A 9,973-nucleotide genomic window follows, 5' to 3' on the forward strand; every position below is an offset into this window, starting at 1 on the left:
GGAACAAATGAAAAATAACCCGAATGAGGCAGTTATCTGGTGTTGAACTTGCAAAACACATTACAGCAACAGAAACTCCAAACCATCTGGCGACAACAGGTTCAGCATTTGAACTGGTGGCAAAATAAGTTATTGGTAGTTGCTTCTGTATGTTTAGCCCTCTGTTGCCCATTGTATGCTGCTGTTTGCTGTCATCCCTTTTGGTAAAATCTTTCTCATTGTCTTTAGTTTGACTACTTTCAGCTACTTTATTGTTAAGGGCTTGCTTCCTAAAATCCTAGTCTTAAACCCCACCTGGGTTGATTATGCCTTTTCACTTTTTCTGTTTACATGAGCCCCAGCAGCATAGGTTGGTACTACTGATTTGTAAAAATATCTCCCTTTGTTCTGTGGGGAGAGACATCTTATCCAATTGACATTTGCTCTCCTCTCTCAAATTTTCAAATACAAACTGTCCAACTTCTCTGGCTGAAATATGCTTGACCTGTTTGTCAGGACTAGAAACACTTCAACTTGCCTTGCTATCTGTAAAGTTTCCATATTCTGACTTTTTTTCTTGGTCTTCCATAGCCTTGGCTTCTAATAGAATTCTTTTAATGCATACGTGCATCAATATAGATATGGAGATTGCCAAAACAATTCATGTGGGTATATAGTTGACAGTGAGACTGCTTTGAGGTGGTCCATATGGGAGATATTGTTCAGGGCCTTTAAAGTTCCCTGGGGGAATTCAGTAGTTTCACGTCTGGACAAATCCATTCCAAGGGGGGCATATCCAAATAAGGCTAATTCATCCTGATGCATTACCAGTTATGTCTGAATATGAGTCCCTTATTTTATTGGCAATGACTCTTGCATAATGCAAAGTGACAACACCCCTGCCTGGTTGCTCTGTTCAAACAGAACTTATGCTTTAAAAGACTACATGCTGTCAGGTTTCCTCCTTTGTAGGCACAGTACAGTCTACCCTTGATGTGCTCTGTTGGGCTGCGTCTACCTGCAAAGGCTTTAAGTTCAAGCTTTCATGCTTATTTCCACTAATCATGGCTTGTACAAATGCCGGAGCATTCTTCAGTCACTGCTTGCAGCTGTCAAGTCTCCTGCTGCTACTTGATGGAAAACCTAATAGCTTTACTTGTACAAAAAGCAGTCTGTAGAAAATGGAGCTACCATTCCAGTATTTAAACTTAGGAAAATTCCTGTGTTAGCTTAAGACCAATGTATAAAGCGCCATGTTTACACTTTGCATCTTTACCTGGCAACCCTGATCATAACCTGTTTGCTTATGTTATAGAAGTGGCTATACTTGACAAGTAGCAGGACAAAGCTTGCCTCCTATCACCTCCCCCGCTATACGACTCCCCAGTTTTCAGCAACCTCCAAGCCACACAGCTGCAGACTTTAGCAGTGTTACATAAGTAGTCAAATTTCACTTCTGTAACACATACTGTTATCACTGCAGTGCCATTAAGCACCTCTTCTGGCTAAGGCTACCCCTAGAGGCATAAAAAGGTGGGGTAAAGGACATACCTCTCAACTGTCCAGATTTTTGCAGAATGTCAAGATATTTTACATTTTTTTTGTCTGTTCCTCATAAAATTTGTGGTTTTCTGACAAATCTTTGAACTGAAGTTAGTAAATACTAAATGACAGATATTAGAGTTTCATACTTCATATCCCTCAGAAATATATAATGCAACATCTGTCATTCAAGCAACTTCCTAAGTTTATAGGAGCAGTTGGGCCTTTGCCCGCCATTATTTCCAGCTTTGTACAGATTTCTTGTGCTGAGAGGTATGAAGGAGCAGCTGCTCCAGGTACAAAGTGTTTGGTGGCAGGATCAAAGTGCTAGTCTGCATTTTTTCTGCACGGGCATTTCTGAACGCCATTACAAGAAGTTTGATGTTGGCTGTAGTTTAGTCCTTTTCCCTCTTCAAGCTGTGGGGATGGCTTGGTTCTGGCTGTAGGATTCTCTGCTGGCTGCAGTAAAAGTTGAAGTTTTTGGGGGGGATCAGCTTGAAGGGGGATGGGGGTTCTATATTAGGAGCTGGTACCAGGTACTAGAGCCTGCTAACAACTCTTGTCTCGCCCAGTCCTGCAACTACAAGCAGTGCATATTTCAGCATATAAATAAATACAGAGTAGAAGGAAGATGTGACAGTCCTCATTCAGATCAAGTTCAGATCAAGATACAGAACTGACCTGATGTTTGCAGAGAGTCAGATGGTTGAAGTTAGAGATGAGGAAAGAGTTCAACTGGACAATGGAGAAAGCATATGACAAGGTCCTAAGAAAGCAATTTAAGGCAGTCCTGCAGTTGAAGTCCCATAAACATGTACAATGACCCAGTGACTCATGTACAGACAGTATTTGGCCTCACAGAGGAGTTCCCAGTGGGAGTGGGATATGCATCAGGGTTCAGCTCTGAGCACACTACCGTTCATACAACTACAGCAAACAAGTTTGGGGGGATAGATCAATAAAGCTGCTGTATGCAGATGTGGCATTAAAGGCTGACTAAGAACTTCAGTAAAGTCTAGGGGAGTGGAATGCAAAACTGAAAGCACATGGAATGAAACTGAATACAGATAGTTGTAATGGCAGCAAATGAGGAGAAATCAGAAGAGAACTGAGATAGAATGGTAAAGTGGAACAGGCAAGTATCTCTGAGGAGGTCAAAGCTAGAATAAGAGGGACTGTAGCCAACTAGCATTGTCAAGGGTAATGCGAGAGAAGAATGCCAAAGATGCTGAAACGTAAGGTGTACAAAACAATGTGTCCAGTACTATATGGTACAAGAACCTGGGCAGTAAACGCAGAGCGATTGAGGGTAAAGGTGATGGAGATGAAGAGCCTTAGACTGGTGGTAGGATGCACACTGTGGCATGGACTACAAAATGAGGACATCGGAGCAGAAGCTAAAGTATCTCCAACCGCAGAGAAGGTCAAACAGATTAAGAAAATCTGAAGATTTGGGGCAAAGCGGGCAAGAGGTAACTTCATGCAAAGAGAGGATGGATTGTTTCTGAGAACCTGTCTCACTTGGGCATGACTGAGCGGCAATGAATCAAGAGATGGTGACAGTTGGCATGACATCCTTACCCCATGTAGAAAACTTGCATTGTTTAAACACCAATGCTATACTGAGTGTGTTTGGGAGCCTTTTTCTATCACTGTTTTACTGTGGACAGATGTATGTCTTCTTACTGAGTCTGTATAATATATTTGTATTTGCAAATGTGATGGCATCCATAACTTTGTGTATGGGACTTTTCTTTCTGCCACCACTGAAAATGGGCCGTGTGCCCAGTTGGAATTTTCCAGTAACCAAACATTAAAATTTGAATATCACTGGCATAAACCAGTGCTGGATTATGTATCTTGAGCTGAAAAGGGATCCAGTCACTTGGTGTGACAACACACCATTTCAGACTAGTCTGGGAGAATATACAATCTGAAATAGTTAACTTCATTTTATTTGCAACCTGTGGGCATTATAGTTTTTGTGAGGTAGTTTTGTGTAGGCCCTTCCCTTAGTGTGTGCATGGTCAGGTAGTGTGTTTTGGGTTTTCTAGGTGTGGCTGCTATTGTTTTGGGATATCTGAACAGCCAAAACCTACATTTAAAATGCACAGAGTGTGGCCATAAGCTTTCACCAGCAGATGATCACACTGTGTTGTCTGCCTAGGCATAGTTCATTTGTCTGCCCAATGCAGTGTTTGTGCAGGATTTAACCCAAGGGCCCTGAAAGATAGAAAGGCCAAACTGGTAGCAAAAAACCTGCTTCCAGCAGCTACTTTGGATACTTCAGCCTTGGCCTCGGCTTCTTCAACTCCCACCCAACCCCCCCTCAGGCTGTGACTCACCCTCCCGCCTGACCTGCTGAAGGGGATGTGAAAGCAAGACAAAAAAATACAAGGATGCGGACAGAGGGAGAGAAAGAGAGAAGAAAGGGGATAGGCCTCTTAAACAGTCTCCAGATCGGGAGTCCTTCCCTAGCCCACCTTCCAAGGTCTCGAGACCTGTTTCTCCTCGGCTCCACTCCCCCAGATTTTCCCTGAAGCCGATGGGGTCTATGGAGCCAAGGCCTTCCTCTAGTCCAGCCAGATCAAAGTCAGTTGCTTCCTTGCGCTCTACTCGGAGTCTTTCTGAAATGGATATGGACAGGATGATGAGGAGATTAATTCGGACCCAAATCCAGAGAGGTCCCTCTCCCTCTGGAGGGGGGACCTCCATGCCATTCTTTCATCCAATATCTCTTTACCCAATCTGGCCTGTGGTTTTTGGGGTATATGGATCTGAGGCTCTTCGGGGCTGGGGATGGCACCGATGGTTCCTCCAACCTTGACTCTGGCTATTACCTTGCGTTCCTCTGATCTGACCAGCTCAGATCAGAGCAACTCTCAGGGCCAGGGGCGGGGAGTCGGACTTGAGGGGATGGCTGTGTCTTTGGCTCTGACCTTGTCAGATCCAAGCTGTTCCTTCAGAGCCCCGGCCATCCTAGCTTCGGCCCCCGATCCTCACGGTCGACCCAGGGAGAGCTTCCTTCTTGTTGGGTTCTAAGGGGGTGTGCTCTCCATTGGCGTTTAATGTGGTGGAGAGTGTTTTCTCCCAGGGATCGAGACCCTAGCCTATTTCCTTGGATTCCATACAGAATCCCTCTGATTTGGTTATGACTCCCTTCAGCTTGTCTCAGGGACAGCCTATGCTAGAAGAGCCCCAGGCGGTTTCCCAGGAGGAACCCCTCATAACTCCTGAGCCCTCTTCAGAGAGTTCCAATGAAGAGGGTCCTCGTAAGCACACTTGCAAAAGGAGACACCCGGACTCCCCTGAGTCCCTTACAGAAGACACTGATTTAGATGAAACAGAAGGTTCCCCCAGATCACCTCCTGAGGATGTCTCCTTTGGAGACATCATGGAGATCCTCCACCAGAGGGAAGGTTGGTCAGCCCCAAAACCTTCTACAGATGAATCAGTTTTCCTGGAGGCTTTTGGCATGAGCCCATCTATATCCTGGGTGTCTCCGCCAGTGGATCCCTTAGTAGATCTTATCACCATGCGGGCATGGAAGGAGCCTGACACCATAGAACCGATACCTAAACACCTTCATCTCTCCACTGTCAGACACGCATGGTATAAAGGATCCCCTGTGGATGCTATGGTGGTTGCAGCAGCCACCAAGAGGGAACTGGCTCAAGAGAGTTCTTCGGTCCACCCTCTGGATAAGGAGTCCAGAACGGTGGATCGATTTGAGAAGCAAGTGAATTCTTCAGTGACGTTTTCCATCTGAGCGCTGAACTACTTGGCACACATTATATGACTGCAGCGAGACCTAGTTAGTTAGCTGAGTCGCCCCCAGAGTCCTTGTCACAGGAGATAAAACGTCTGTTCTCCGTGAAGATGTCTACTCTGAAATCAGTGTTAAACACGTCCGTGCACCTCCTTTCTCATGCTACGGAAGGATCAGCTAGGGTGGCTGGGACCAGCATAGCTATGAGGTGACACACTTGGCTCAGACTGTGTCAGTTTGTGGACCCCTTCAAGGCGTCTTTTATGAATGCTCCCTTTGATGGTTCTTCTCTCTTTGGGAAGACCGTATGTGACACTCTTGTCCAGAGAGAAAAAGTTGTGAAGACTTTGTCTGCCATCGGAATCTGCTTCTCCAGTCCTCAAAGATCCTTTTCCAGGAATCAGAGAGGGCAAAAGAAGATGTGGTTCCAGAAATCAGTTTTCCCGGGACTCTCAAAACAACTCATCCCCTAGAGGCAGAGGGGACATGACAGATGCTGTCCTAGAGGCAGAGGGGGTCAGAGGAACTTTGGGTCTAGGGAGCCCTTCTCAGACAGGCCCACACAGCAGCCCTGAGGGATTGCCTGACTGTCCTACTCTGGAGGAAGTTGGGTGAAGATTATCATTGCACCCAATAGTATGGGAGTCCATAACTACAGATCGTTGGGTGCTTCAAATAATATCCAGGGGTTACAGCATCCCGTTTGTTGCCCCTCCTATCCAACCAAAATGCTTCCCAGATGTTCCACCCACTTAATGGGAGACGGCAGCGCTAGCGGTTTCCAAGCTGCTTCAAAAATGAGCCCTCGAACCAGTCCCCCTGACCAGTCTGGGTCAGGCATTTACTCCAGGTTCTTTTTTGTGTCAGAAATGATGGGGGACCTCAGACCCATTTTGGACCTGTCAACCTTAAACCTGGCTGTCGCCAAACAGAAATTCTGGATGTTCACCCTACAGTCCATTCTACCTTATCTTCGAGAATGTGACTGGATGTGCTCAATAGACCTCCAGGATGCTTACTGGCATATCAAGATTCACAGAAGCTCCTGGAGATTCCTTCACCAGTCATTTCCAGTTCCGAACCCTACCCTTCGGTCTCACCACAGCCCTCAGGGTGTTTACCAAGGTGTAATGGCAGTCATAGCGGCTCACCTGAGGCTTCAGGGGATTCAGGTATTCCCTTACCTAGATGAGTGGTTCCTCACTACTTCCACCAAGTGTTTTCTTTGCTAAGTCAGAGACTTCTTCCTACATCTTGCAGATCTGTTAGGAATTACGGTCAATGTTCCCAAGTCACTCTTGAATCCAGTACAGATCTTGGACTTGGGGAACAGCTGGACACCCTTCAACTGAACGTTTTCCTAACTCCAGACAGGGTCCAGAGTCTAAGGGCTCATGTATCACTAATTCTTTGCCACAGCTTACCAAATATGGATGTTCTTAGAGCCCTGGGCTCAATGGCTGCAGCAATTTCTATCCTCCCCTGTGTGCGTCTTCACATGTGTGTTCTACAGTGGACTCTAGCCGTACAGTGGTCTTGCCTGGATCTCTCCATAGAATACCCAATTCACATCAGCAAAGCCTGCAGGCCATCACTTCTCTGGTGGTTCCAGTCTCCGGAGATTATAGTTGGATGCCTATTTGTTCCATCCAAAGCCCAAGCCACAGTGACCATGGACGCCTGCAAGCTCTGGTGGGATGGCATTATCTGGGGAGGACGGTCCAAGGCACATGGTCCCAGATTGAGACCAGATTGCACATCAATGTTCTGGAGATGAGAGCAGTGCTTTTAGTGTTGCAGGCCTTCCACACTGTTCTTCCTCTGGGGATTATTGCAATTCAGTCAGACAACATGTCTGTTGTGTGGTACATCAACAAACAAGGAGGAACCAGATCTTACCCTCTGTGTCATGAAGCCTTGAGAGTTTGGGAGTGGGCAATCTCCACCAGCCGGTTTTTGATTGCAATGCACATCCCGGGATGCTCCAACATTTTGGCGGACAAATTGAGTCAGGCTATTCTAATGCCATGAGTGGTCTCTGAAACAGTCGATAGCAAAGGAGATCTTTGCGTGGGGACAGCCTTGTTGCGATCTCTTCACATCTCCTTCCAATGCGAAGTGCAATGAGTTCTTTGCTCTGATTCCCACACCAGGGGACCCCCCAGAGATGCTCTAGTCCATGCTTGGCCTCCCGGGCTACTGTATGCTTATCCCCCATTACCACTCATTCCGAAGTTTTTTCAGAAGTCTTGCCAGCTGGGGTGCAAGGTGATCTTCATTGCCCTATTCTGGCCTTGTCAACTTTGGTTCCCCTTCCTCTGGTCTCATGTTCTAGCTCCTCCTTGGATTCTAGATCCCTGCCCGGATCTAATTTCTCATCCTTCGGGCACCTGTCCGCCCAACCTGGACAGCCTCAAGCTGACAGCTTGGTTGCTCCAGTTCCCTTGATTGCCAGGACTCCCGGTCTTTCGTCTTCAGTGAAAACTATTCCAGTGGCGGCTCATAAGTCTTCCACTAGGAAGATTTACCGCAGTAAATGGAAACAATTCTCTATTTGGGCTTCTTAGAGAAAGCTGGATCCTTTTAAAGCCCCTGTATCTGCAGTGCTGAATTTCTTGCCAGCATTTTTTCAGCAAGGGGCTAGTTCTTCCACTGTGAAAGTGCAACTGACAGCTATTTTGAATTTCCATGTCGGCGAGAACGGGAATGCCCTGGCCTCTTCTAGATTGTGTAAGGCTTTTCATAAAGGCACTTCTTTTATGTCCTCTGGTCAAGAACCCGGTTCCTCCTTGGGACCTCTGGGCCTTAGTTGCTCCCTCCTTTGAACCTGCAGCTTCAGCAGATTTGAAGTTCTTATCATGGAAGACAGCCTTCCTAGGGGCATTACATTGACTAGGAGGGTTTCTGAGCTTCAGGCCTTGTCTGCCATGCCCCCTTACTTGATATTCCATAAGGACAGGGTTTCTCTCCATACAAACCCTTCTTTCATACCAAAAGTGGCTTCTGAATCAAACACTAATCAAACAATCTGCCTGTTTTCTTCCAAATTTTCAGAACAAGGGTGAATATAAACTGCATTTGGTTGATGTTCATAGACAACTTTGTTTTTATTTACACAGAACAAAGCCCTTCCGTAAGTCTGACCAGTTATTTGTGTAATTTTCTAAGCCCTTTTTGGGTAAGGCCATCTCCAAAGTTTCCGTAGCTAGATGGATTACACTATGTATTTTGCAAATTTACAAAGACAATGGTTTGTCTTCACCTGGTCAGGAATATCCTTCTATGAGGGCCTCCCAGGAGTCTAAGTAGCTGGGGACTCTGTCCCACAGGTTCCAGATAAAATAAAGTTAACTACTTCAGATAAAGAAGTTATGTACTCACCATGAAGTTCCATCTGAGTAGTTATACTTCATTTTTCTGCAACCTTCCCACCCTCCTTCCCCCAAACCTTCTCATGTGATAATGTGTGGTTTATTCTAGTTTGAGTTGCTGATTAGTTTGAGTTGTGGCAAACTCGATCTGAGGGAAGGCAGGAGATGGTGGTGTGTTTTGGGCAAGGGGGACGAGCTTGGAGCTTGGAGCAGATGCTTGTAAAGTTGCTGGCTCAGATCCAATATGGATCTGAATACCCACAGGTTGCAGAAAAATGAAGTATAACTACTCAGATGGAACGTTATGGTGAGTACATAACTTCTTTGTAACAGGCCTATTTTAGACATGTAGGCCTGGAACTGGAGCTCTGTTAGCCCCTGTTAATCCAGCTCTGGCACAGAGCAGCCATGGAGACCCCATATTTAAAATACCTCTTAAATGTCAGGCATTTGTCTTCAGGACACTTGGCTACATCTTCAGTCCTTTCATGTCCCATTATCAGTCATACTGGCCACCACTTGAAGCACAGTTCTGCCCAAACTTCTTATGGAAACGACACTTGTAACTTAGTTAACATTGCTAGTATTCCTCATCTTTTATTAGCTAACAGTCTCCTGATTTTTCTACTGCTCCTGGGCTTTTGTTACTTTTTCAGAACAGTGGGGAAGGGTTTCATTGATAAGTTTATCTCAGGGCTTTGTGATTGTCAGAAGTTGAGTAACTTTCAGCTTGCCATTGGCTGAATTTTTTTCCTGTGTAAATATTTCCTCCTTAGCCTGGTTTACATTCTGAAGTGTCCTCCAAGGAATAGCTAAATGGCAAGATACAGAAACTTGAACTGCTGACCTTCTCTATTGTTGGATTTTCAGGAACAAACTTGCTTATGCCTGGTGTATAGTGAATCATTTTTACAAATTTGTTAGTGTCCCCAGTATTCCCTTTTGACACAATTGTCAAGCAGCTCTTTCCGCTCGTGTGACTGCAAGTTTATTAGAAGGTCTGGGTTCTTTATGACCAAGTCTGAAGTATAGTGTTTGCCTTTGCTCTTTCAGTTAACATCCTGCTGTGGAATCTGTTTCTTCCAGCTTCTCTGTTACAGTAGGAAATCTCAGGTTTTCTTTTTATCCTCTCTTCTAGCTTATTCTGAGACTGTTCTTGAAGCCTCGGTCTCCATATCATCTTCTGATTATCAGCTCACCTGAATGGCTAGCTAAAGCTTCTATTTCTCTAACCTTTAAATTGTTGTAAGTTGTGTCATACACCGAAGCTGAAACCCAAATTACTTTTTGCTAAACATCTGCAAGTCTTCCC

The sequence above is a fragment of the Protopterus annectens genome, chromosome 4.part0 (genome assembly GCF_019279795.1).
Source record: "Protopterus annectens isolate FY-2018-M chromosome 4.part0, PAN1.0, whole genome shotgun sequence".
Lineage (NCBI taxonomy): Eukaryota > Metazoa > Chordata > Ceratodontiformes > Protopteridae > Protopterus > Protopterus annectens.